Source organism: Lutjanus erythropterus, chromosome 15 (assembly GCF_056507025.1).
Source record: "Lutjanus erythropterus isolate fLutEry1 chromosome 15, fLutEry1.hap2, whole genome shotgun sequence".
NCBI classification, from domain to species: domain Eukaryota; kingdom Metazoa; phylum Chordata; class Actinopteri; order Lutjaniformes; family Lutjanidae; genus Lutjanus; species Lutjanus erythropterus.
The window spans coordinates 5490430-5517833 of NC_139331.1; the positions used below are offsets into that span (position 1 = coordinate 5490430).

Consider the following 27404-nt stretch of genomic DNA (forward strand, 5'->3'; position numbering starts at 1 on the left):
ATCTCTGACATAAATAAAATGACATACTGAATATTTTAGTCCCTTTCGTGTCAGTTCACTGAGAGCAGGAAGAGGCTGAGTACAGACACAGATCTTTGGTTACTCTGTGCATTTATTTCCTTTCCACATTGCTTTTTAGTTCATATTGGCATCAGATATGAGTTCCTAAAATAGATCTGAACCATCATCCATGAAAATCTGACGAGGCACAATTCAGAATTGCTCATGAGAGTCTGAGGGTGATGCTGTGCATGCTAACTCGGCCCCTGATTTTGACTCAGTTTGTTTCATCAGACCAAAACAATCCCATTTGATTTATGCAAATTGCACGGCCCTGCTTTCAGCAGACGGCGAGAGATGGCCTCGTGTGCCTGAGTGAACATGGACCCTTGCACCAGACCGCACTCTTAGAGGACGAGGGAGTCTTTTGCTCCTGAGACTGAAAAGATTCTGATAAGAAGAGGTTTTGCAGTGTTGCACAACAGTGTCAACATGTGGCTGTATTGCGTAACAAAACAAAAATACCACATCTGCAACAGAAACATGTCAGGATGTGTTTACCAGAATTATGTACAGCCTCATTCAGAGATGCACAAGGGAGAGAGAGGGAGAGTGACTGGACTGCAAATGAAAATGTGCCATTTTATATGCTTAGGAACAGGATGGATCAATATTTCTTTTGCAAACTGATGCACCAACACTGTACAGATATTTGGATACAGACTACTGATATGAGTACTTAATAATGCTGTTAGAGTTCATAGAATGATGTTAAAAGCATGTTTTAACTTCATCAGATGTTCCTCACTTTCTAAATGTCACAAATTGTTGTTGCTGTTTCCCACTGCTAGCGTTAGGTAACATTAGCTTCTTGAACTCGGTGTCACGTTGGTTCTTTAGATATTTGCTCAAATTGCTTGTGTTGAAGCAGCTACTTATTGTAAAGTGGCATCAGGTGTGGCGGTATCTGAGTAGTTATATGAGTAGTTAGTACAAGTACATGAGCACAGTATTGGAATTATACTTGATACTGGTATCGGTATCTATTGAAGCTCAACAATACTGTGGTTGCTTTCACATAGTTAATCATCAATATATAATAGAACAGTCAGGACAGTCTGATAAGTTCATAAAATGGCATAACTTTACTGTAAAGCAGCTATTAAACCTCAGGAAAAGACCCATGTCATGATATCGATATAATATCAATATATAGATCAGCCTCAATAACAGTGCCACTACTACTACAGCTTACACAAAACTGGCACAGTTGTCTTTTTCCGCACATTTGCAAATTAATCTGTGTTTCTGTGCGCTCAAAGGCTGTTCACGACTCATGGTAGTCGAAACCACTTGCACCACAGACCTGCTAAAACCTGGTCAAAGTGTAAAGGCTGTGGTGCAAGTGGTCCATCTGCACAGGAGAGCGACCGGCGTGTTTGGCTGAGGCGCACACACGTCTCCACACCAAACAAAACACCTTCATTTATGGTAAGGCTTTTCCCACACGGGAGTGCGAATTAGTAAAGTGTCATTTGAATATGTTTTCTATCAGCAATAAATTGTAAATATTGAAATAAGCTGTGCATGCGTGACACTGGTGATATAATACTTGTTGGGATAAACCGTGCGTAGTTGCACATCACCTCCCTCAAACGTATATTGCGCACTTTCATTTCTCAAACCAGGAGATGTCTCCTCTTTTTTGTCCCTGTAATTCCCTCAGCGTGCTGCCGACACTTGCGCTCCGGCCACGCCTGCCTCTTAAAGGTGATGAGAGACGTCTGTCTGATTAGTTTTACTGTACGTTACGCCCAAAACGCACCCATACATTATTCAAGGCGCTTGTGCGCAGCTGATAAGATGTGCGCCCATGGCACAAGATGGCAAAGGTGGATTTGGACATGCCTTGAATAAATTAAATCCCTTACGCTTTGAACCATGCACTTTAGATTACTGTAAGATGGGGCCCTAAAAGTGTGTCAGCATGTGTGCGCCGCTGTTGAGTTACTCATGCTAACTTCACAACGACCCTGAAATATGGCAAAATAGTTGTGGAAATGATTTGTGATTGAAAGCAGTATTTCTGTTAGAGAAAGGAAAGTGAGAACGGCAGTGTTCTCCGCAGCGGTGAGTAAGAAATGTCTCTATCTGTTGTTGGAGTTAGTGCTGTGGGATTGCACAGTACATTATAGCAAATTTTTCATGGCATAAGAGAAACCTCTGGGAGGCTTTGAGCTTGCATTAACTGAGACTGGTCTGTCTCTTATAAATGAGCTCTAAATAAAAGCCTGGTTGTCTGTACATTGAGGTAAAAAAAAGGACCTGCGAGCCCGCGAGTGTATCCGTTTTGTAGTGTGAGTATAAAGAATGACTTTATTGTACTGAACTCAGATTATTCCATAGTACCAAACAGCAGCGAGACCACTCATTCTCTGATCTATGGACTGGTAAATGAGTGGACATGAAACACCAACATAGATTTTTTTTTTTTTGACATGACTGTGCTCATGTGGTGAAGTCAGAAGAGCAGATGCAGAACACAGGCCCACACACAGCAGCGTGCCATGAATAGCAGCCACACGTGCTCCTTGCTGTGCTGTTCTGTACTGTACTGTATGTAGGTTGATTTCTTCCTCCACCATTAGCTTCACTTCAAAGCCCTTTTTTTTTTTTTTTTTTTTGCTGCTCCAGTCCCCTGGGCTCCTCCGTCCTCTTTTCAGGGTTTGTCTCACATCAACAGCTATGCAGTGAGCAGATCAATTACACAATGCATCTGTGTGAGCAAAATTACTATAAACAAGCTCTGGCTTGGAGTTAGCACTCCCACATAACACTTGGTCATTAGGCTCACGTTATACCACAGGCTCTCAAACGGAAAACTGTAAGCATTTTTTTGCAACTGCACCATTAGCGGCATGAAATATGATGCAGCGCTTAAGTGGAAGGAGTCTGAGAATCCCGTCTTAAAATTCATGAGCCTGTAAACTGGACGTGCAGATCTGAGGGTCTGCCTGCTTCAGCCAACTTTGTAATGAGCTGCTGTAAAACAGGAGATAAGACAAAGCAGGCTAACCACATCAAAACATGATGTCAGCCTAATTAAAGACAGCCTCACTCCTTGTTTGGTTGGATCTGCCGCTTAAGAAGAGCTGACAATAGCAAGGTTTCCAACTGAACGTATCACAAATTGAATAAAAGAAAGTGATTGAATGCCATCCATGACCACTGTGTAATCATTGGGAGTTGGTTATTGAGAGAAACTTTAGGCGTTGATAATTGTCCAGTTGGTAGGTAGGTAACTGCTAGGTTCCGTGTGCCTGGTGTAGAAACGGCTAGGCTAAATTAAATCTCATGGCCCGATCTAACTGCTCACGTTTTGCAATGCGTTAACGTTTACTAGCAAGATCATTGTTTGTAATGTTGTGTTAAAGAGTTTGGGCAACCGTGAAACGCTTTTCTTCGGTTCTGTCTGTAAGGGAAGCCTTGATTTGCGAAACTCTCACAAGATTTGCGCGTTGTTCCGTCATTGTGGTGTTGTACAAACATTAAAATGATCACTCTCACGAGATCTTTCGCAGGTCTGGGGTTTCCTTTTACGACTCAACCATCAGTCTCTTCCTCCTCTACTAATGTCGTTTCCATACATCTGTTGTACATACAGCTGTTATCTCATAAAGGTCATAGTTCAAATAATTTGAACTTTGAGCGCAGCGAGCAGGGGCAAATCTGAGCGGTGTGCCACGCTAAGGGTAGCGGTGCCGCTTAGATTCTTATAGATTCTCCATGGGGAAAAACAGCGGGACGGCCAGGCCAAGGCGTTTTTACAGCTGATCATGTGTAAGGGCCTGTAATGTTATTGCAGAGGAAGAGGGCGCAACAAGATGACAGTTAAAAGGGGACCAGTCAAACTCAGATTGTGAAACAATGTAGAGAACAGGATGTAAATCAGACATTTCCGTTTGTTTGATGTATTAATGTGAGGAAGGTTCCATCAGATCTGTGTGCAGCCATCATGGAGGTATTATAGATCTTGCAAATGTTATTTTTTTCATACTTTTAAACTTTTCTAATGTGACATTTCAACATCTGCTTTAAATATGTTGGTTAAAACACAGCTACCAGACAAAAGCACAACAAGAATAGACACAATCAGCACCTCCACAGCACAAACCCCTCACATCTGTGTACTGTTTGTGTTACTGATGGTGCAGATCTACAATCTATTTTTTTTAATTGACTTTCATTATGTGTTAAATACACCTCATCCCTTGTTCACATCTTAACAAATTAAAACATCTGTGCAAGGAGGTGTTGACTCACTGATAACGGAGCTTAAAGATTGTGTAAAGCCACAATAAATGTGTGTTCTGAGTTTGTCACACCACAGAAACACATTTTATTAACCACTCAGCCAAAGCTGAATGATTAAAAAAATCATATGTAAATGTAAAGTATATGAAATTAGGTCTCAATCATGAAACCGATGGTTGAATTCAGGTCTGCCCAAAAAGCCCTGACTACAAAAAACCCTTTCTGCTTTAAATGGACTTTAAAGAAGCTATGTGTAGCCATTGCATGTACAAAAATGAGCGCAGCAGTCCAAATAGAGACCTGAAACCATAGACTGTATGTTTAATAGACTGAAGGGAGTTGCAGGAGCTCTGCAGAAGCACAGGATGTGCACAACATTGTAGATTTAAATTACAAGTGATGACAAGTCCTCCATAAGCTGTTTATAACAGTCAGTTGTCTATCAATGTAAAGTTAAGCCTGTCGTCCTGAAGACAAAAGCTCACTGCTCTGAAATAACACCCTGGATGATGAGTTAAATGCCTGCCTGCCAAACTCCATTAACACTTTTCTTAATTTAAGAGTTCTAAACATCTATGCCTTCTACATGATTATTAATGATTTCTTACAACTCATAAACAGACATGAACCCATTTTCCAAAAAATTCGGCATATATTTTAAGGCTGATTAATGTGAACCAGACCATACAAACAGTTGTTCCGGTCCAGAACGGAGATCTCAAAAGGAGACACGGTGACAGGAGCATTCTAACATGTTTCCTTGATCTCTGATGACACATCCTGGTTATTTTGTGATTTATTACAGTAAATATATTACAGATTTTTCCTTTAACATTGAAAAAAAATACAGTGAAGTGGAAGCCTTTGACGAAAATTTGGGGGTTTGGAAAACAACTTTTCTGTTCAGCACTTGTAAGCAAGGCATGATTCTATCATTGATGGGGAACAGCACTGTGGAAATGGACATTATAATAAAAAATAAACATGGGGGCATGTTGAGTTTGCATTAACAGCCAATTAAAACAGTAACAGAGGTGTCTTACTAAAATATTAACAGGACTTTTCAGGAATTGAGGCCTTCTCTCTGCAGTTTAAGTAAACAAAGACCTAAGCCACTATTTCTGTAAAAGAAATGAGTAAATTTACTATCTGAGTTGACAAAATACCCCCTGCAGAAGACTGTAAACAGTAGGAATGAAGACGCTAAGTGCTAACAGCGCTAGCACTGTTATCTGTTCCCCGCGAGTGGCTGGTTGGGTGGGATGAATCTCTGCAGAGGGAGGCATTAATTATGTCAAACAACAAAGGAGGACGGACACTTTAGCACCGTGACAGCTAATATATGTCACTGATAAAAAATGAAATGTTGGTGGAAAACAGGGCAATGCTGTCAAACGCTTTGGAGGGATGTAACATCATTCCAGGGCGGGCACTCTGGCTCCTGAGGGCTGTCGATATTCACTCGCCAACCCTCCCAGGACATTTTACAAGGGACAGTTTATAGAAATTGTGGCTAAAAATACCGAGAAACCCCAGTGCCAGGTTTTATCAAATCAGCCTGTGTGTGTGTGTGTGTGTGTGTGTGTGTGTGTGTGTGTGTGTGTGTGTGTGTGCATAATGAGAGGGAGCAGGGAATCAGCTGGCTGATTGGGCAGTGGAGGGACAGAGCTCCATTCATCAGGGGAGCGGCAACAACACAACAACAGAGACCCCGAGAGGCACCTGCACCGCCAAAGCAAATAGGAAGCGATTTTTATTCAATCTACCTGTTTTCCATTAAGTTAATTGAGCCACGCGGAACTGCAGTGACAAACAAACAAAAGTGGAGGCGTCCTCCCTCTCAGGCTCAGGTGCTCGGCATGCAGAGGGAGGCGAGGGAAGCGAGATTGGGCTGGCAGAGGCTCTAATTGGCTCGAGGGCGGCGGTGCAGCGAGTGGCGGCAGGTCAGCTGCAGCTCAGCAGCGACACAGTAACCCTCTGATGGGCATGCTAACAAACAGGAAGGGGACGTCTGTCTGTGCATTGCCAAAAAGGAAAAAAAAAAAAACACTTCGGTCTTTCTTCTTCCTCCTCACTTCCTGCTCTCTGCGTACATCAAACCGCCACCCCCCCCCCCCCCGCTTCTCCTCACTTTTTTCCTCCTACGTAATTTTTTTGTCATTTTTCCACACATGCTGCATGTTTGTATCAGCAACTCATCATCTGCTTTACATACACTCATCACACCTCTCAGGGGTGTTAAATCAGGCGTGTTGTCTTTTTTTTTTTTTATCTTTCAGTAACACAGAATGTGGCTGATCCCTGCGTCTTTGACCTTATGTTCTGTTAATTGTTTGCTGGTACCACCGACACCAGATCTGGTTTTGTCCCTGCAAGCCAGGCTGGATTAAACCAACCCCAGGCTGGTTGTCAAAAGGTTTTTGTGATTAAATTAATTACAAATTTGCTTGGAAATCTGCAACTTTTATATACAATATCACCCAGTACTAGTTGCTCTCTGGTAGAGATGTTCAAATTCATTTTTTGTCCTTCCTGATACCAATTCAGATACCTGAAATTTGCGTATCAGCCAATACCTTTTACCAATCCAATCCAATATTTTTTTTTTTTGTAAAAAATTCATTCCACTCAGTAAAGAGCCTCTCCAAAACCAGAAAACAGTCCATTCCAGCTCACAATCACAAAAGACAAACAACTCAAAAACCACAGATCCCCACAGAAACAAACCAAATCAGGAAATTAAGATTGAAATAACAGATTCTGTAAAGCTCATAACAGTCAGGTTTTCAGGGTCGGTCTAAAGCCGGCCAAACACTACATCAACTTTAAAATTCCAAATAGATTTTGAAATTTGATTATTGCACATAACTGGGGGCAGCAGTTGTAGCAGGTAGCTCAGTCCATAAGGACTTGGCTTGGGAACTGGAGGGTTCAAGTCCAGCATGGACTGGCAGCTGGAGATGTGCCAGCTCACCTCCTGGGAAAACTGCCGAGGTGCCCTTGAGGAAGGCACCCAAGCCCTGACTATATGGAAGTGTGCAGCCCCCTCGCTCTGACATCCCCGATGCACGTCTAAAAGTTCCATTTGAGCGTGTGTGTGTGTGTCTGCGGCCTGTTTGTATAAAAAGGGGATTAATAAAATATGCCTTCCTCTTTTAAAATTGACCCAGGTGAGTGGTGCTGGGGTCAACAGAAGCCCATCAAGAAATTGAAGGTGTGATCTTGACACTCCCAAGCTCTACTTGGACAGTTAATGGACTGCATTTATACAGTGCTTTTTCTATTCACCGGAACATTCAAAGGGCTTTGCAGCATATGACAATATTCACCCATTCACACACACACACACACTGATGGAAGAGGCCACCGTGCACAGTACCAATATGTTCACCACGAGAGATGCTGCGCTCATCTATTCACACACAGTTTAGGGTTCAGTTTCTTGCCCAAGGACAGCTGGGACTGGAGGATGCAGAGGTCGAACCACCGACCTTCCAGTCAGTGGTTTAACCGCTCTAAACATACTGCCTGTATTTGCTATTCATTCTATTGTACAATATGCAGTCAAGGACAGTTTTCAAGTTCAGTTTCAGTTTCCTGTGTAATTTAAAGGTTCATCTTTGTACCGCGTGCAGTTTTCACTCCTTCTCAATGTAGCACTTCAAAAATCATGTTCTTTACCATTTTTATATGCAGCATAGCGATGATGCTGCTGAAATAAAACTGAGAGACACTGACCAACACGTGTGTTCTTTTTGGAAATATCATTTGCGATATGATTCAACTATTACCGATGGTCTAGTGTTAAAAAAAAAAGAGATGAGCATGTCGTTCCAGCCCTGATTGCGCGCAACACAACATTAAAGTACAGTATAGCCTGAGCTTTACAGCTAATCCCAAGAGCAATGCTCCCATGTGTAAAACCACCGAAACAATGCTGAGGCTGTATGATCCATTTTCCTTCCTTGCAAACGTACACAGTTCTAATTAACTCCAAAGATGGTCAGATGCTGCCACAGAACCACCCGGACGTATTGAGACTGTGCAGATATTCTGAAAAACAGTGGATCAAATGATTCTGTAGTATTGGCACTATAAGGTAAAAAAAAGTCATATTGCGATTATTTCGACTGAAATTGCATTAAGGGATATGATTAGTGGGGGTGATCATTTTTGCATTACAATTTACTGAAAAATAAAACTATTATATCTAAGATTTTTAGGCCAGGAATCTCTGCAGCACTACAGTACTTAATTCAAATGCTGTTTTTTCACATGTTTTTTGTTTTTGGAAAAATTGTGATTTGGTTCTATTTCTGCAGTTTGGATATTGCACTTGGCCATATTGTGCTTTCAATAATATTCTGATTATTTGTGCAGCCCTTGATATGCAGTTTTTCTGTGGGCAACAAATCCTGGTTTTCCCATAAAAACTTGAAGCTTGTGCTCATGAAAACAGTGACCAAAACAAGAGGCCTATAACTGAAACAAGAAAGGGTGCCCCTGTAGATCAGTTGGTAGAGCGTGTGGCCCATGTTCTGAGGCTATCAGTCCTCTGCAGCGGCTGCTGGTTCGACGCCTGCTTGTGGCCCATTTGCTGCATATCATCCTCTCTCTGTCTCTATCAGTTTCCCAAAAGGGACATGAAGCAAAAATGTGTAGTTCTTGTGGAATCTGTAAAATATAAGCTGCACTTTATCTTTGGAGTTCTGCGTCAGGATCTCTTTTTTTGTTTTGTTTTTCTCTCTATTCTTCTTTTCCTTTGAAATTTCTTACCATTCATCTGTCCGTGGCTGAAGAACGGCAATGAATTTCTGGCCACCAATGCAAAGTGAATATTAAAAATTATCCAAAGGCCAACCGGAGGAGTCGTAAATCTGAGGGCTCACAGTGTAATGTCTCATGGCCAGGTTGGAAAGAGCTGACACAGGGCTTCTCTGACTCAGACACGCAGCTCAATGTCTCTATTTTCATATCTCTGTATCCCCCTGGCTGTCCAATGTCCCACAGGGTGTACCCGCAGAGACAAAGACTGCAGGTTATTTACTAGATATTGGAAATTTAAGAAACGGCAATAGCAGCCAGGGAATAAGCTGCTTATGCTGAATGTTCACGCAGTGAGCAGCCACAGCCTCATGATCTATTTAGAGCCGGAGCACAGCGGTATTTCCGATGAGAAAAGCATATTCTGATTAGACGATGACATCTGAAAAGCTTTTTTCTGTTGACCGATTTTTCCGCTGCAGTAGTGTGACCTCATTTCAGGAAACAAAAGAGGGTTTCTTGTCAGCCTGGATAATCTGATTTGAGAGGATCCTTATGTTACAGATACGTTGTCGTGAAGGAAAGATCAAGTGACGGAGACTGCAGGGTGGAAAGCAGAGAGGCTGCTGTGTAACACCAGGGATGCCCAGTTTAATAAACCCACTGTGGACCCATACAGTCAATACAGTGCATAGGTTGTATTTTATTTATTTATTTACCTTGGTGGTGCTAGTTTTCCTCTCATTTAGATTTTTAAATAACACTATACAGAAAATTTTAATTTTTTACATTATTTGTTTGGTTTTTTTAGGCTTGGTTTGATAGGACAACTTTTAGAGAGACAGGGAATGGAAGAATGAAAGGGCTGCAGGCTGGAATCGAACCCAAGGCCCCCGCTAAGGAGTCTTAGCCTCTGTAACTGAATTCAATTTTTCACGCTGATTAGCTTTTCAGTTGTTTAAGTTTAAGTTCACTCTCTGCATTGAACCCATCTTACTATCAGGATGCAGCTACTGTGCAGCACCTGGGGACCAGATCCAGTTCTAAGCTAGGACCTTAGTCAGGGCTACTGACTGGAGGATTAACCAAATATACTTGTTTTTGATGGTGGGGGAATCCAGAGCACCCAGAGGAAACCCACTAAAGCACAGGAAGTACATGCAGATTCCACGCACAAACCCACAACCTTCCTGTGAGGTTAGCCACCAAGCTAATCACTGCACTGCTATGCCCATTACTACTGTGGGTCTTTCTTGCTTTTTTTTTTTTTTATCGTGTATTGTCTGTTTAGCATTTTTTAAGATCCTGATTGGGTTTTTTGTTGTTGTTGTTTTTGCTTGAATAAAAAATCAGTCTGTTCAATTATTGCAACAGATTAACGAAAAGCTACAGAAACAGATAGCCTCCTACAGCTATCAAATGCCATATGTAATTCCTTTATATTTTCTTAGATTTATCTGTTTATTTACTTTTTTTTTTTTTGAGAAAACATTATTACTTCAGATCCAATTCACTAAAAGTAAAGTAAAATATTTGCTGGTTACAAATTTGGAATTTTCAAAAAGTTGCGGCACTCCAGACGTCATCTGTGCAAGCAGGTTATTACGACACATATTTACATATTTACAGTTATTGTCGGGTGGTGACTTCTTGTGGTTGTGGTAGTTATGACAGAGGCAGTATAGTGAACAAAAAAATCTGCACATGGAGGAGTTGGGGAGGGTAGATGGGTAAAACAAACACAGGACTTTAACCCAGAAGACCGAGGTGTGGGTCCTGAGTGAAGTCAAAAGCAACGTTAACCTATTTCATCGATAAGTTTCAAATTATCGTAGTGGTCCCTGCAGGAGTGTCACATTTTTAAAATATTCTGTAGGTTGAAAACTAAATCGGTTAAGGAAATAATATTGACAGGATCAGTCAATAAAGATAAAAAAATATGACTGCCAGAGCCTATTTAGAATGAAGTATGAGATGAATATTCAGTAAATGATGTGTCCAGTGGAGTGTTGTATGAGGACCAGACCTAATCCTCTCTGGATGCTGAGTGTCTGTGAGCAGCCTGGGCCTGGTGCCAGGGGCTCTGCTCATTTATTCATGATTTCTGATCCCTTCTCGTATGGCCGACCCAATCCTGGCTCTGACAGGTCAGCACTCACAGAGCCAGACAGCGGTCCCTCAGGACTGAGCTCGACAACATGCCAGAGCCTCATTTCCTGCCTCTGCGCATCTCGGTGCCAGGACTGTGTGGTGGCCTCGTGCAGACCTGTTTCACTGTTTACTGACACTGAGGTCACTACAGCTTCTACTCAGTCAGCTGAGAGGATCATCGTAGCCGCTGTTTGGGTTTTGTTTATGCCAGTGTGTGTTTTCTCATTTGTCTTATGTACACTGTAGTACTTTACTGTGGAGTGTCCTCACAGCCGGAAAAATGTGATTTATCGGGCATGCAGGTGCAATGCAGAGTAATTTGAAGAATCATTGAACATATTGACAATCAATAGCTGGTCCGTTGTTGACCTCATGAGTCTGCTGCCGTGCCCCATGATTAAAGTTGGGTATCAAAACTCAGTGCAAGCATGGCAACTGTTCCTAAACTAAAGGTACATGCTGGACTGAATCACAATGCAGATTATGGTGCCTCATTCTGGTTCCACACCCCTGAGCTGTCAATTTAAGTAGTTGCCCACTGGTGTGAACATTACAGATGCATCATCAAACCACTAGTTAACATTACCGAAACACTGTTTCTATGTGGCTCTGACAGCAGATCATGTAACGTTAGCGTTTCGCTAGCTAGTAGCCAGTGTAGAGATGTTTAAAAAGCTGCTAATGCTCTTAAAATGATCTAAAGTGTGGATTTATTTCACTCAAAACGATTCTAACAGTTGGCTGAAATTTTAAACAAAATAGAGTTTGGTTTTATTTATATGTCTAATTCTTATTTAAATTTAAGCATTTTGTATAGGCCATATTATGAAGTTAACTTTGAACTGTTAACCAAAAGTTGTGTTTTTTGTGCAACTTTATAAAACATCCCGCCAAGGAGTGAAATCAACCGAGCAGACACACACTGTACAGGGAGACAGAAACAGAAAGAGACGGGGTGGAGCAAGCCAGTTTGTGCAGTAAGAGACATGTAGGTGTGTGTGTGTGTGTGTGTGTGTGTGTGTGTGTGTGTGTGTGTGTGTGAGAGGAAAAGAGAACTGAAGGGAAAAGCAGGGTGAGCAGTAAACACTGAAATAAGGTAAGTATTAAGTAGAATTAAACTTATGAAAAAAGAAATAACCTACTGGCAATAAGGTAATGTTCTTTCAAATATTTCCACAAATACCCAACAAATAACCTCCCACCCCCAACTCTGGGCCCCAGTAACACAGTTATACTGTCATTTTGTGGGAAACACTGGCACATACATGTACATGAATGGATAGAGGAGAATGATATAGGATAGGATCATTGCACAGGTGTGTCTTTGACTGTTCACAATAAAAGGATGGTCTAAAATGTGATGTTTGATCTTGAAAAAAGACATTTACTGGGCACTGAACCTTGGATATTTCATACAGGACTACAGATACCACTTTTTTCCCAGGAGGGCAAAGTCATGACCTGCCTTACTAGTCCTGATTGGTTAGTATTCATTGACTTTGTTGGTTGGGTTGGTTAGGTTTAGGCATGAAGTGTGATTGGTTTGGCTTAAGGTAAAGATATCAGGGTAAAGCCAATCAGAGGCACAGCAGAGCGGGTCATGACTTTGCCCTTCTGGGAAAAAAATTGGTGTCTGTTGCCATAGTAGGCTAGAAGAAGTTCTACATCAACTCATAAAAAACAAAAGTGTTGCATTTAAATTTTCATTGAGTGTAACTTTTGTCAAGGTTATTTTTATTCTTTGTCTTATTTCCAATGCTTTAAGTTTTGATACACTAGTTCTCATAATATGTTGGATGTAAACAGGAAGTATATGTTAACATGGGGTCAGTAAGTTAGCGATTAGCAAAGATTAGTGAATGGCATGTTTTTCTTTTCCCCCAAGATTGATCCACCTTGTTGTGCCCTAGAGTGCTGTGACTGGCTAGTTCTTGCTGCTTTGACAACATGTCTGTAAACCTTGATTTTTTTTTTCATAAACCTACCCTAGTAGTGTCTCTGCCTAAGCCTAACCACATATTTTTCTTGTCTAAACCACTCAAGTAGTTTTTGTGCCTGGACCTAACCAAACCATGACCGAAAACTGAAGGAAATTTAGCTTCACACAAAGACCAGTCCTGTTTTGATCCATTTATCTTCCACAACCACCTTATTAACTTCTCCCAAGTGTAAGTCAACTTGCTCACAGCCAATCACAGTATAGTAGGGCAGACTGTGGTGGAACAGCCTTGGGGAAAAAAATCATGCTGTGTGGACTGGGATGTCTTGGATGTAGGACGGGCCTGAGCCATTTGCAGGACAGCGGGCAAGAACCAGTGTCTTCAATCAGATTTGAGCAGACACAATAGGCAGTGCAGTGCAGCTGACAGAGGAGAGTTGTGTGGAAGAGCTTGGGTAGATGCATTCTGGATGAGCTGCAGAGGTCGGATGGCACATGCTGGCAAACCAGCCAGGAGTAGCAGTAGTCTAGGCATGAGATAACATGATCCTGGACCATAACCTGCATTGCCATCCAGTTGTAGTGGAGAATGAATTTGCAGGAGTGGGTTGGTTGTTGGCAGGAGAGGGCAGCTAGTGATGGCAAGGTCAGTCTTGTCATCAGTCAGTCTTGTTGAGCTTCAGGTGCTGGTTTATATATTTGTTTGTGTTCCATGTGAAGGAGCACTGTGTAATCCTTTGTGCACACTGGTGCAGGAAATGCTAATCTCACCCAGATGGTCATGTGTTAGTTGAGGCAGGTGGAGGGCATATGGACGACAGACCACTAACCCAAATGCTGCTTCCGCCACCGAGGAGAAAGCTTGGAAGCCCTGGCATGCTGCATGTTACTTCCTCCTGGTCTGCCAAGGACACACACACCCACACACAGAGACACACTCTGTCCAAGGCAGATCACTCAGGAGTGTGAACACTACACTTTCATACATATCCACTTATGCAGCTTTTCTTGGAGAAAATTGAGGCTGAAGAACTGGCAGGCATGCCTATATAATCCCAGCTTTAGGGATGTTCAGGGAGAGGGAGAATCTATGGCAAATGAGGGGACAGTGAAACTGTCCATGGCAACAGATGAGAGTCTGACATCAGGACTGATGCAGGAAGGAGGGGGGAGTGGACGGAGCACAGTCCCGCTGTGCGTCGCCCTTTCTACCTCCAGCCTTTTATTCCCACCAGCCTGGCGCCTGGCAGCTGTAACTGACTCAGTGGCTGCTCCTTTACTGACCGTCACAACAGTAGGTCAGGCTAACTGTGACATTAAAGCAACACCGGCCGCAGGGCACCACAGGGGCACCCCTGCTAGCTCTGCCAGCAAGGCTGCGTCTGGCTGAAGCCAAGTTTGTCTCTGCATTACCAATCAGAAACATGACAACAGGGCTCCCCCCTTGTAGTAATTGATTTTTATAGTCTTTGTTGACGATTGCTGTATGTATACAGTAATGTACTGCCCATGATACTGACACATTTTTGTTAATCTGATGCTTTTTAGCCTTTTGTGAGTCATTAGCCATTTGTGATAGCCACATTAATGATTGCAAACATAAGCACCAGATTGAGGCATCCTGGTGGGCGAAGGTCTAAGTTGCTGAAAGTGCAAATTGCTTTACTGTACTGGTTCAAGTCCAACCAGGGACCTTTGTTTGTTTATGCCCTCTCACCCTTATTTCCTGTCTATTTTCTGCTTTAAAAAAGGCAAAATGCCCCCCGAATCATACCCCTTGCATTCATTTGCAAGCACTGAAGTAAATTAGCAAATGTAAACTACTCAGTCCACCAAGCATAATGGGAAATGAAGACTGTGATTCAGAAAGGCTGAGAACAACTGTGACATGTCAGCAAAACGCTCCCAAAATAAATCCATGGTGCTAAAGTAGCCGACGGGTTTGTAACCACGCCTTTTTCTCTGAGTCTCGCTCTGCTGTCAGTTTATATTGTAGCCTGTATAAAGCACTCCATAGAGTCTCTTCACCTTCTTTATCAAAGTGACAAGTAGCAACGTGTATCAAGACACACTGCTGCCTGTAGTATTCTTGTAATATTTCAGGATATTACTTATCTCTGCTCAAACAGAAGCATTGAGTATGACATTTATAAAAAGTTTACTTAGTGTTTTACAGTTATAAATTTTCAGTTTCTTGAAGTGGCTCACATGTTCACACATAAGCACACACGTGATGGGATACACATTTCTGCTTTCACTGGGAAGACACTATTCTGTTTCTCTGCGGGCTGACAATGAATATTGGCTCTTAACATTGGATAATATGGATGAGAGTTCTTTAAGAAAAGTCTTTAAAGGTATAGAAATAATTCCATGTGGATGGAAGATTGTGTGACGCTATCAAAAGCTCCAGAACAGTTACTAAATTTGACAATGGTGGATTCTCTGTATTTGATTAACCATCGGTTCCACCCATGCTTTACCCCAAGTTTACCTCAAATTCTTGTCCCAGATTTGGATTTTCTTTCAACCTCATCCCTTAAGAATCATGTCACTACTAAACATTTGTGTAATGATGTGTTATGATGTGTTGCAATTTTTTTTAAAAAGCAGATAGTAGCAGTTAGCAGCTTACACAAAGAAGTAGAACAATTGAAAATGTCTGCAAATTGGGGAGACAAGGTCCAGCAGCTCCTTTCTTTCCAAGCATAGATCAAGCGTCCTATCACAGTGATGATCAAAACCATTGTTAATGTTTAGAAAGTATTGTTGTTGCCTGGTGCGTATTATGTGGTCATACTAGATGCTGAAGCTGTTGTCTTGCATGTAACTCGGGTTACACTCATCAACAGTCCAGAGACCAGAACCAGACGGTGTTCAGCCTGACCAGTCAGCGCCACATATCCACATGTCCAATTCTGTACCAGTCATCTTCACACATGCTCCACATGATAGTCACATCCTGTGCTCAAGGACACAGACGGTAACGTCACAGCCACAACAGGACTGGTCACAGTTGCACACACTCAGACACATGCTTGTGTGAAGTCGGCATTTGCAATAGATTCCAAAAACAGGATAAAGAAACGACAGAAAGTCTACAAGGAGACACAGTTTATAACTTCTGCTTCCGTTTTTCTCACTGCAAAGGTTTTTTTACATCTGCTTCAACGAGATCACATGAAATCATACGAGATCTTGCAAGATCATTCTCCCCTCTCGTACATAATCTTAATATCATGAGACCTGGCTTTAACCAGGAGAACTGGAGAAAATGCAATTTAATAGTCAGTGTTTTGTTATGAATATCCAGTTTTATTTTACATTAAAGAAAAGTTAGAAAAATGTTTATGTATTCTGTCAATTATAGTTCTTAGAGAAAAATTTGAATGGACAGGTCGGACCCATAAACAAATCAGGAAGTGGAATCAGCCAAGAAAATTGCAGTCAGTGCATGTCTATGCATAAGAACTCTTTTGCTTCTTCAACCCCAGCATGCTATCACAGAAAAGCAACAGAAAATTAGTTGCCAAGTGACTATTTTGATAATCAGTTAATTGAAAAAATGTCAAACATTTGCTGGTTGCAGCTTCTTAAATTTGAGGATTTGCTGCTTTTCTTTGTCATTTATGGCAGTGCATGAAGAATTTTTGGGTTTTGTACTGTTTGGTGGTCAATTTTTGCCATTTTATAGATTGAACAATTAATTGTGAATATAAGCGGCAGATTAATTGTTAATAGTGGTAGTTGTCAGCAGTATTTGGTTATTTGGTGTTGTTTGGGTCAGTGTAAAAAATCAAAGCCGGAGTAAAAACGGATCTTTTTTATGACAGTACTGTGGGATCTCTGTGTAAAACAGGCTTATGATTCATGTGTGTCCATGACTGAGCTGTTTCTATGAGTTGATGACTCAACGACTGGTTTCAATGTGTCCCTGTCTCCTGCTGCTCACAGTCATTGGACTCCTCACAGCACATAAGACACCGTTAAACAAACAAGCTGTTACTAATGCCGCCCTTCCATCTCTGCACAGGCTGCATGGGGAGAGGAGGAGGAGGAGGAGGAGGAGGAGGAGGTGGAGGTGGAGGTGGAGGCTGATTCAGTGAATGACCGGAGAGAGAGATGATGAGCAGAGATGACAGAGAGGCAGGAACAAAATGAGACCGCTGCTCGAGAGGATGTCGGTAAAGCGTGAGACGTGCTGTGGTCCGCGTCCAGGCCTCGGTGAAGACTGAGGCGCAGCTCTCTGCTGGTCCCTATGGAGCTCAGCGCGGGGCTTAGTGTACGTCAGCCAAGAGCATGGTGACATATGTGCCATTATTTATAGCCAGCAGATCCGCTGAGAGGCCCAGGGGCTGCTTAGAGAAGGTATTATTTCAGAACCCAAAGACCAACCTGGTCACCACTGAGCTCACAGGATATTTAGCTGCAAAATAAACCCACAAACACAACTCATCTCTTCTCAGGAGAGGTACTAATACTGTCATCAGAGCTGAATTACAGCGGAGATAATTGAGACCAGTATTTACTAGATCCCCAGTGATGAGCTGGAACAATACCAGGGATATAAGACATTCTGACATGACACTTTCTGCAACACTGGAATATGAAAGACAAAATAACTTGGCTCCCTCGTGACACATTTCATGCTTTACAGTCGAGCATTCTCACTCTTATTCCATTTAGTGCACCAGTGAGGTAAAACAAGTCATAGCTCTGACAGATTTAAGCTATGATTACCGAGGGATTAGCAGTTTCACTGTGGCGCCCAGCCTGGGAACTCAGCGATGGACGACGAGGTAGATTAATGTCCCCTCCCCCCTCCAACAATCAGGACACGGTGCTGCAGCTCAGCCACCTCTAGCATGACACCAAAATATGTGTTGGAAGGGTTAATGGTAAGTCAATTAGAGTATGGCTCTAATCCGCGTGAGGCAAAGGTCATCTCTTAGTAGACAGTAGGATTAGGACTGGAGGTTCCCTCGCTTGGCGTGCTGCTTCACCTATACATCCCCAATCCTCTGCCTCGGCCCCGTAAACAACTTCCAGCCAGCAGCCCCCCCATCTGCAGCTAGCTCACCACAGAGGGACATACAAGGACATGCATTATTCAGCTCCTGCCCCCCCAACACCGGCCCACACGGTTACCTGATCAAGAAGCATGGGAAAAGTCAAGGTCGCGACACCGTTAAGTGTCGAGATAAAGGCCACACATTCTCAGTTCTTAGCCACCACGGCCACAGCGAGACAAGAAAGGAGAATTTCAAATGTGCACAATGTTCAATAATCAAGCTGCAAATATGATCAAACAGCAGATTGTCCTGAGGCACGTTCACCTGCTGCATCAGGCCTCTGCTGGGTTTGAATCAGCTGATCTCAGTGGTGGACTCTTGACTGTTGAGGAGCAGGGGTGAAAATTAAAATCGCACTAGCTATATGTGGTGGGGCACCAGTGTGTCGAACAAAGTCATACATTTATTGTGGAAAAAGTCCCAATCCCTGCTTTAGATTGTGACTTTAAAAAGAAATATGTAATATATTGAGTGTAATAAATCATAAAATGACCACGATGTGTCAGACATCAAGGAAACATTCAGTTGAAAAACTCGCTTTACCTCACATGAAAGCTGCAGCCGCAGCCGCCTCCTTTGAAATATCTATTCTGGACCAGAATAACTGTTTTGTATGTCTGTTTCATGTCAATCAGAGTTGAAATTAATGCTGATTTTTTGCCAAAAGGGTGTCTGTTTATGTGTCGTGGCAAATCATTAATAATCTTGTGGAAGGCGTAGATGTTTATAACTATTAAACTGAGCAAAATGTTAATGGAGTTTGGCAGGCAGTGAGACGGGCAGCCCAGAGTGTGTTATTTCAGAGCAGTTGGCTTTTGTTTTCAGGATAATGGACTTGACTTTGACAGACAACTGACAGTTATAAACAGCTGATCAACTTATAGTGGAGGACTTGTCGCTTGTTATTGTCGGTTTACACTCCTGCAGCCTGCCTGTGTCTGGGGAGGAGTAGGAGGCAGGGGAAAACAACTCGCTTCAACCATAGATAGTATATTACACAGGTTTTTGACCTAATTAATGTAGTTTATGACTCCAACTCACTATTTGGACTGCTGTACTCTTTTCTGCACAACCATTGCTTACATGTTGCTCCAGGGAACTATTAACTAAAGCATTTAGAGGCACATAGAGGCCAACTAATTTCCTAGCATTTAGGGCAGCTTATGGCACTGCATCGTGTTTTCTCCACTGGAGGGCACCTTGGAGGGCACTGCATCACATTTTCTTAGACATAGAGCCACCCTAGAGTAGCTTTGTCGCGCTGATAGAATTTCATCCCTAAGTCATTCCGGTAGGCTCAAAAGCGCAGTAAGTGGCAGGCTGTTGACGCCATTCTTTAGTTTGTTTTTTTGCAAATTACTTCATTTCTGATAAATTAAGTACTTTGGTGCTGTAACAGTAAGTGAACTTCCAGGCACCTTTATGGTACCTGCTAGGTGCCAGTCATAGTCACACAATGATGCAAATGAATCCCTGCAGTTTAACCTTTTCTTTTTCACATGTAGCTAAATGGTTACTTTCAGGGCATGTCTAACAAGTACATCTGCATACAACAACACAAACACACTCAGTGGTGTGAGGAGTAATGAGCAAGCTTCTGTACAACAACACAACTAATGCTAATGCAGCTTGCACTACAGTATAAACTTCCACAAAACCCGACATGAACAAAAAGTCGCAGACATCCGACGTACTGCTCGTTTAGTTGCTTCAAATGAGGTTTAACATTGACAGTTTCTCTTGACTGTCCCTCAATATTATAACATTAGTCCAACATCGCCCCAGCCTGTGGGAGTAGCTAACACCAAGTTAACAGATTAACCTACAAAATAGACAACAAAACAACATAAAACATGCATCCAACCTACTACTCTTGTTAAATGATTGGCTTCAAATGAGGCTTGACTGTCCGTTAAATATTCCCACAGGTTATCCTATGAAATAAACAGTAAAATAAATAAATAAATAAATCACATAAAACATACAGCTCTCAAGTTTAAAATCAGGTCACAGGTAGTCGGTATCGATCCATCCTTGAACTTCAACCATTGCTGCTCCTCATTTTGCTTGTTGAATTTTTTGAAACATCGATTCATTCCTGTAACAGACATTAAAGTGTAAAACAGCCATTGCCTGGTCGGCTTGTCAATAGCGCAGCATTTCAACACTGTGGCCACTGTGACACACCTACCCTAGAGGGCACTTCAGCGCGTTTTAACCACCACGAGAGCATCCAAGGGGGCAATTTTCCTGCGTTTTTTCTGACTCGGGGGCACGGATGCGGGGATTGCCCCCGCCTGCCCCCCACCTGAGTCCACCAGTGGCTGATCTGATCATTGCAAGGACATGCTGTACGAGTTTCATGTGTTTTTCCAACCCATTAGGACCGCCTGCCTCTGGAAAACACACTCTGAGACTACATGAGTATTGACATAAGATATTGACTGAACTGTATTTCATTTATCTGCAACATTAAGTTGAATGGAGCTGAATGACAGGGCAGCAGAGAGGTGCTGTGTGTCATCTACGTTAACATCAGCCTGGGATCCTGTATAGGGGGTAATAATTGACCACTGCTCGGATCCCAGAGTCCATCTGAGCTAAATAGGGCACTGTGATAAAGGCGGAGCAGACATGGTGGTGATCAGACACAAAACGAAAACAGTTTGACCAGTTAACACACAGAAGAACAGATTCCCTGCTGCAACATCTCTTGAAGGCTACATGCATAGATAACACAACGTATCAGGCAGTTAAAATGTAGAGTGAAGTTACAGCGTCCACATCCACACAGTCCAGATTATAGAGGAGTCACTGTGTGACTCACTGCGACTTCTTACCTCCTCTGTCAGGCGCTTCACACGGTCTGTCTGTCTGTCCAGCAGATGATCAGATAATCAACACATTGTAGTTTTCACTTCAGCATTAATTCCAACACCGTTTGTAATTTCCATTCCCCGGATTTGTGGTCCCCGGATCGTTCCCCTTTGCGCGTGAGGACGGAGCTCGGCGCGCTCCTCTCCGCTCCGCTCCGCCGCTCTGAGAGCACTACAGCCGAGCCAACAACTCCAGCGGCTCCGCGCATCGATCACATCCTAACGTGCCTGCTGCAAGTTTAAGAACGCGGAGGAGCAGGAATAAACTTTCACCGAGTGTTTCTGTTCTGGAATAAACATCCACTCACACCGCGCTGCTGACAGGCAGAGGAGAAGATAATATCCCGGTGGTGGAGCGGAATAAAAAGAAAATCTCCGCGCTGCGCTGTAGTCTGCGTTTTGATGTGACTGCAAATACCTGCAGTCTGCACTGACTGCGCCCCACAGACACACACACACACACACACACACACACAGAGACGGAGACAGACGGCAGATGGACTCAAACACACCGACATGTGACACATTTCAAATGCAAACACTGAGCGTCTTATATCACACTCACATAGAGCATAATAACAGCAGCAGCGGTTATAACATGATGATCGTAAACCAGGATTTATTGCAAAACAGGGTTAGAAACTGGTGCAACTTTGTCAGAACGCACCCTTTATTAACGAAATGCGTCATTAATGGTTAATCAGTCAGTTACTGATGTTGTATAGACTTACATTTCATAACGCAGCCTGTGCTGAATAATGTAGACATAATGTAAACACAGCTGCATTAAAGGGACAGTTCACCCCAAAGTCAAAAATACATATTTTATCCCTGGCCTGTAGTGCTATTCATCCAGCTTGATTTTTTTGTTGTGAGTTGCAGAGTTTTGGAGATATCAGCTGTAGAGATATGTCTTCTCTCCAGCATGTGATGGGACTAAATGGCACTTGGGTGCCAAAAAAAATGCATTTGAAAGCAGTCGCTTTTCAAAAATCATGACCTGTTTACTCAACGTAATGCTCAAGATAAACTACTTTTTTTTTCTATTTGAAAGCAAGTAGTTCTGAGCACCATAAGTTGAGTGGCACTTAGTCCCTTTATACTGAACAGAAACTCTGCAACTCACACCAAAAAAAATCTAGATGGATAAATAGCTCTATATGCCAGGGGGAAAATATGTATTTTTTATTTTGGGATGAACTGTCCCTTTAATCTAGCTGCGTTTACATTCAGTATTGGCTATTTTCGCTGCGTTGTGAAATTCAACTCAATACAGCATTAGTAACTGATTGATTAACTAGTGAAGCCGTTAGTCAATAAAAGGTGCATTTTGATAAAGCTGCACCAGTTTCCAACCCCTAGATTATTTTTGGTGTGGTGTTGCAGAGTTTTGGAGATATCAGCTGTAGAGATGTCTGCCTTCTGTTAAGTATAAAGGGGCTAAGTGGCTAACTTGTGGTGCTCAAAGCTAAAAAAAAAAAATCCATTTGAAAAATTCAAAACCAGTTTTTCTTTTCAAAAATCAGACCTTGTTGGGAGCAGTTTCATGTAAGGAGCTATTTTTTTTCTAATTTAAAAAAAGTAGTTCCCACATGAAAGTGCTCACAACAAGGTCGTTTGATTATCTTTGGTAGCGGGGTCATGATTTTTGGAAAGAGATGCTGGTTTTCAATTTTTCAAATGTATTTTATTTATTTATTTATTTATTTTTTGGTGCTTTGAGCACCCAAAGCCAAGTGCAATTTAGTCCCATTATATTGGAGAGAAGACAAACACAATATATCCAAAAATCTGCAACTCACACCCAAAAAATCTATGTGGATAAGTAGCACCACAGGTCTGGGGAAAAATATGTCACCGGAATATTTCACTTACCTGAAGTTACGTGGTTTAAATTCCACTGACTAATTTCTGATAGCTGACTTTAAGTTTTGAAACTGAAGAAGATGCCTTTGGCTCTATTAAGGCTGGTGACCTTTGCTGCATGTCATATCTCCACATCTGTCTGCCTCTGCTGTCCAATAAATGCCAAAGAATATTCAAAAGACATTAAAAAAGGTAATAAATCATCAAATCTGCAGTTGTTAACATGTCTATGTGAACAAAATAACATAAATCTGATCACTAAAGGCTTTAGACAATTTTTTCACATGCAGTAGTACCCCACAACACCTCTAAACAGACTTTAAAAATCATCATCATTATTGGTGTAAAATCAGTGGAGCTCTCTTTTAAGTACAGAATTGTCACCATGTAGTAAAAACTATTAGCATGTAGTTGTTTTCTATAAGAAAGTTGTTTAGAATGTTGGAATTTCCAATTTTCTTGCAAGTTTGTCCATATTGCGAGATTTGGCACTTCATTATTTTTGCAAGCGGCTTGATTTGGAGGTCACATGAGAATCCATCTTGCCAGGCTTCAGGTTATCAGTTTGTGTCTGCATCAAAAGTGGAGCAGCCAATCAGTGTCCTAGGAGCGACTGCTGGCAGCTACAGGTGTGGTTTTGGGTGTGACGACACCAAGAGGCGTCTGTGGAAGTGATTTGTCTCGAACAAACAATGGCGGCCCCTGCAGAGGTTAGCATCACACTGTGATAGCATCAGATATCAGAACTGGAGAGTATTTCTTCATTGAAAGAAGAGCAATTGGTTTACGTTAGCCGATGTTAGACGTGATACAGATGGCTCATCCAATCACCTGCCAAGTGTTTTTTGAAAGTGCCTGCCCTTATCCAAACAGTTTCTAAGTAAGATTTCTGGCATGTCAGGTTAAACACTGAATGGCAAAGCAGGAATTAGGCCTGGTGTGGCCTTTATATAGTGAAGCAGAGAGTAATGTTGTGGAGGTCTGCGCAGTGGATGTCTGACTTTAATGCAGGAGACTCAGTTCAGTCTTCACACACACGTCCAGATGATATTTGCCTTGCAGGGTTGCGTTCTGCATGTTGTAGGTTGCAACATTCTTGGCCACTAGAGGTCGCAGTACAGCACAAGCATCTCAGACGCAAACAAATGCTTGCCTTGTGTTCTCAGTAAATGGGGAGAAAAATAGAAAGCAACATCTGAACACGTACTTCTCACCAAACTCAGATCAAACTGTCAAACTAAACGGCGCTGATCAAATGTGGATTAAATTATGTTACAGAATTTCCCAGTTCTCAAACCAAAATGTTTCTAGAAACATATTTTAGTGCACAGTTGATATGTAATACAAGAAGGATTGTGACCAGGCAGCTGCAATTTTGGCTCCGGTTTCCAACGGAGAGTCACAAAACTCAAATCAAACTGTCAAACTAGGCAGCATTGATTAAATATGAAGATTCTGTTACTGCATCTCGCACAAAATCTCACCTAAAATGTTCTTAGAAACATATTTTAGTGACCACTTAGCTGCAATATGAGAAAGTTACTCACCAGGCCACCATGTTGAAAACAGATGCAGAGAAAGACAGAAAGAAATTCACATGCAGCAACGTGCACGCACGGCCAAATAGTTGTTTCCTGACATATAAGGAGGCTGGATATATATTGCTCCTTTAATGTATAACTAAACATATGTGATCAAAAGTGGTACATTTCACATTACACAGTCATTTGATTCATTGTTAGTAAAAGAAAATATTTCAATGCAACTTAAATAGTAAGATGGCAGCAGGCTGAAGCATTGTGGGATAAAAAAAGAATGTAGTGCTAAACACAGGATTATTCATGCAGCATGGCAGACAGCTGTTTTTAGCTATTTACATACATTATGAAATGTGATAGGTGACATTTAAACATTTTCTGTTCAAAGGTGGATTATTATTGTTTTCACATCTTGGCTTACGGAGTTCTGTCAGCCTCCTAAACCCTGCAAGAGGAAACTGGAGGTTTTGAATAGTGCAAAGAGAAGAGCTTTGTCTTGTACTGTGACAGGATGTGTGGAGGTCCCAGCAGCACTGACTGAGTGTGAAAGCTAATCTCTAATGCACTTTCATTTTACAATAAACCTCGTAGGAAGAGAGGAATCAGTGAATTCCCAGGCTCTCCTGCTGTGGACTCAGAAGTCTTTGAATGGAGTGCCACAAAAATGTGAAAGCTCTTACACAAACAGAAACGGTCCAAAAGCTCCTGCACGAGCCTGCGGGGAATTCGACTCTCAAAGTCCACACACACACACACACACACACACACACACACACACACACACACACACACACACACACACACACACACACACACACACACACACATACACACAGAGGCCCACTCCTCCTGTCTGAGTGAGGCTCCATTGGAGTGGAGTTGTCATAGTTTGTCACCATCAAACCTCATATACTGGGTGATTGCTGGCAGTCCATCTTCTCTGTGAATTCATATGACACCCCGATAGACAGAAAATATACCTTTTACCTGCCAGACTCTGTTTTTGTAAAGTACTTCTCATAAATGTGTAGCTTTGTATGTAGTCATTTATACAATCTGGGTTACTTAGTAAACATTAGTTGAGGCGGTAATAAGCATTAACTGACCACACTGCATTAAATCACAGTTAATTAACAGTTAATTAATGTGTCTTGTCCTAATTTACTGTGTTGATGTAAACAAATTCATTCAATTTTAAGAGTTCATAAAGATGCTATTAATATTAACAAAGTAATACACATTAACTAACTATTAGTTAACAAATTGTCTACTCATCACTTACTAATGTTTTTATATTAACTAAGGTATTAATTTCTAGATTTAAAAGTTTATTATTAACAGTAATAGATCATATGAATTAACTAACACTTAATTAACAGTTCACTAATGTGTCTGCTATCACTTACTGATGTGTTCCAGTTAACTAAGGTATTAATTCTAGATTATTTAACAACTTATAAAGACACTTTTAAGGTTAATAAAGTAAAATGCATTAACTAACAGTTAATTAACAATTAACTACTGTGTCTAGTCATCGTTAACTAATGTGTTCATGTTAACTTAAAGGTTTTAATTTGTAGAATATTTAACAGTTTATAAAGATGCTATTCATATTAATACAGCAGTTTACATTAACTAACAGTTATTTGATACAATAAAAATAATTAAGTAACTGTTAGACTAACATTCATCTTACTGTTAATTAAGGAACTAAATACTCTATGGTTGATAAAGATGTTAATTAATATATATGTCATGAGGTCACAGCTAAGTCATTTCATTAAGACAAAGCTGTTTGTATAAGTGTTGGTTTAAGGGTTATGATTGTCCATTTAGTGGTCCATTCTCCAACTTTTGACCTGTTTTTGGTTATGGTTGAGATCAGTGGACACAATCCTCAGTCCACGTGTCTTTAAGACATGGTCTTCATACACCAATCAGGCATAACATCATGACCACCTGCCTAATATTGTCTTGGTCCCCCTTTTGGCACCAAAACAACCCTGACCTGTCGAGACATGGACTCCACTAGACCCCTGAAGGTGTGCTGTGGTATTTGGCACCAAGATGTTAGCAGCAGATCCTTTAAGTCCTGTAAAATGTGAGGTGGGGCCTCCATGGATCGGACACAGATGTCACAGATGCTCAACTGGATTGAGATCTGGGGAATCTGGAGGCCAAGTCAACACCTCAAACTCATTGTTGTGCTCCTCAAACCATTCCTGAACCGTTTTTGCTTTGTGGCACAGTGCATTATCCTGCTGAAAGAGGCCACAGTCGTCAGGGAAAACTGTTTCCATGAAAGGCTGTACATGGTCTGCAACAATGCTTAGGTAGGTGGTATGTGTCACAGTAACATCCACATGGATGGCAGGACCCAAGGTTTCCCAGCAGAACATTGCCTCATTGCCTCCGCCGGTTTGCCTTCTTACCATAGTGCAGGGGTCCCCAAATGGCGGACCGCGGTCCGAGTCTGGACCCACACGCCTCCTATATGGACCCGGACCTATAACCAATAAATTATTAATAGATTTTAAATTTTGACGGGACGCTTCTATTTTAACTGGCGCAACTTTTCTAGTCTTTCCGGCGCTGGTTTATCTGATCAGGAAACACACAGACCAACTGCAGAGAAGCTGCGTGTGGAGGAGACTGTTGTTAATGATGGAGTTTATTACAACAGAAACTAACGTGATGGTTAATGACATCGACACCAACCAGATGCACTTAGAAAATTAAACAACTGTATAAGGAGGCCTATACGTAAAACAGGAGAGTCTGTGTTTCTCTGTGAGAAACTTTCAGACCTTCTCACAGCAGAGTGAACAGGTGAGGGAGGAGAGGAGGGCAGACTGATCACTAATCAATCACTGATACCGTCGTC

At 41.8% G+C, this 27404-nt stretch overlaps 1 protein-coding gene and 1 long non-coding RNA gene across 2 annotated transcripts in view; one reads left to right on the forward strand and one right to left on the reverse strand.

The window, feature by feature from the left end:
* Nucleotides 1–21498, reverse strand: part of lrfn2b (leucine rich repeat and fibronectin type III domain containing 2b) — a 244637-nt gene extending 223139 nt beyond the window's left edge. The window contains exon 1 of the mRNA XM_084737953.1: nucleotides 21081–21498. The gene's annotated coding sequence lies outside the window, so the exon portion shown is untranslated. The remainder of the gene's footprint in view (nucleotides 1–21080) is intronic.
* The window catches only part of LOC146313913 (uncharacterized), a 71913-nt gene that overhangs the window by 23096 nt on the left and 21413 nt on the right, over nucleotides 1–27404 (forward strand). The gene's annotated exons all lie outside the window — the stretch shown is intronic.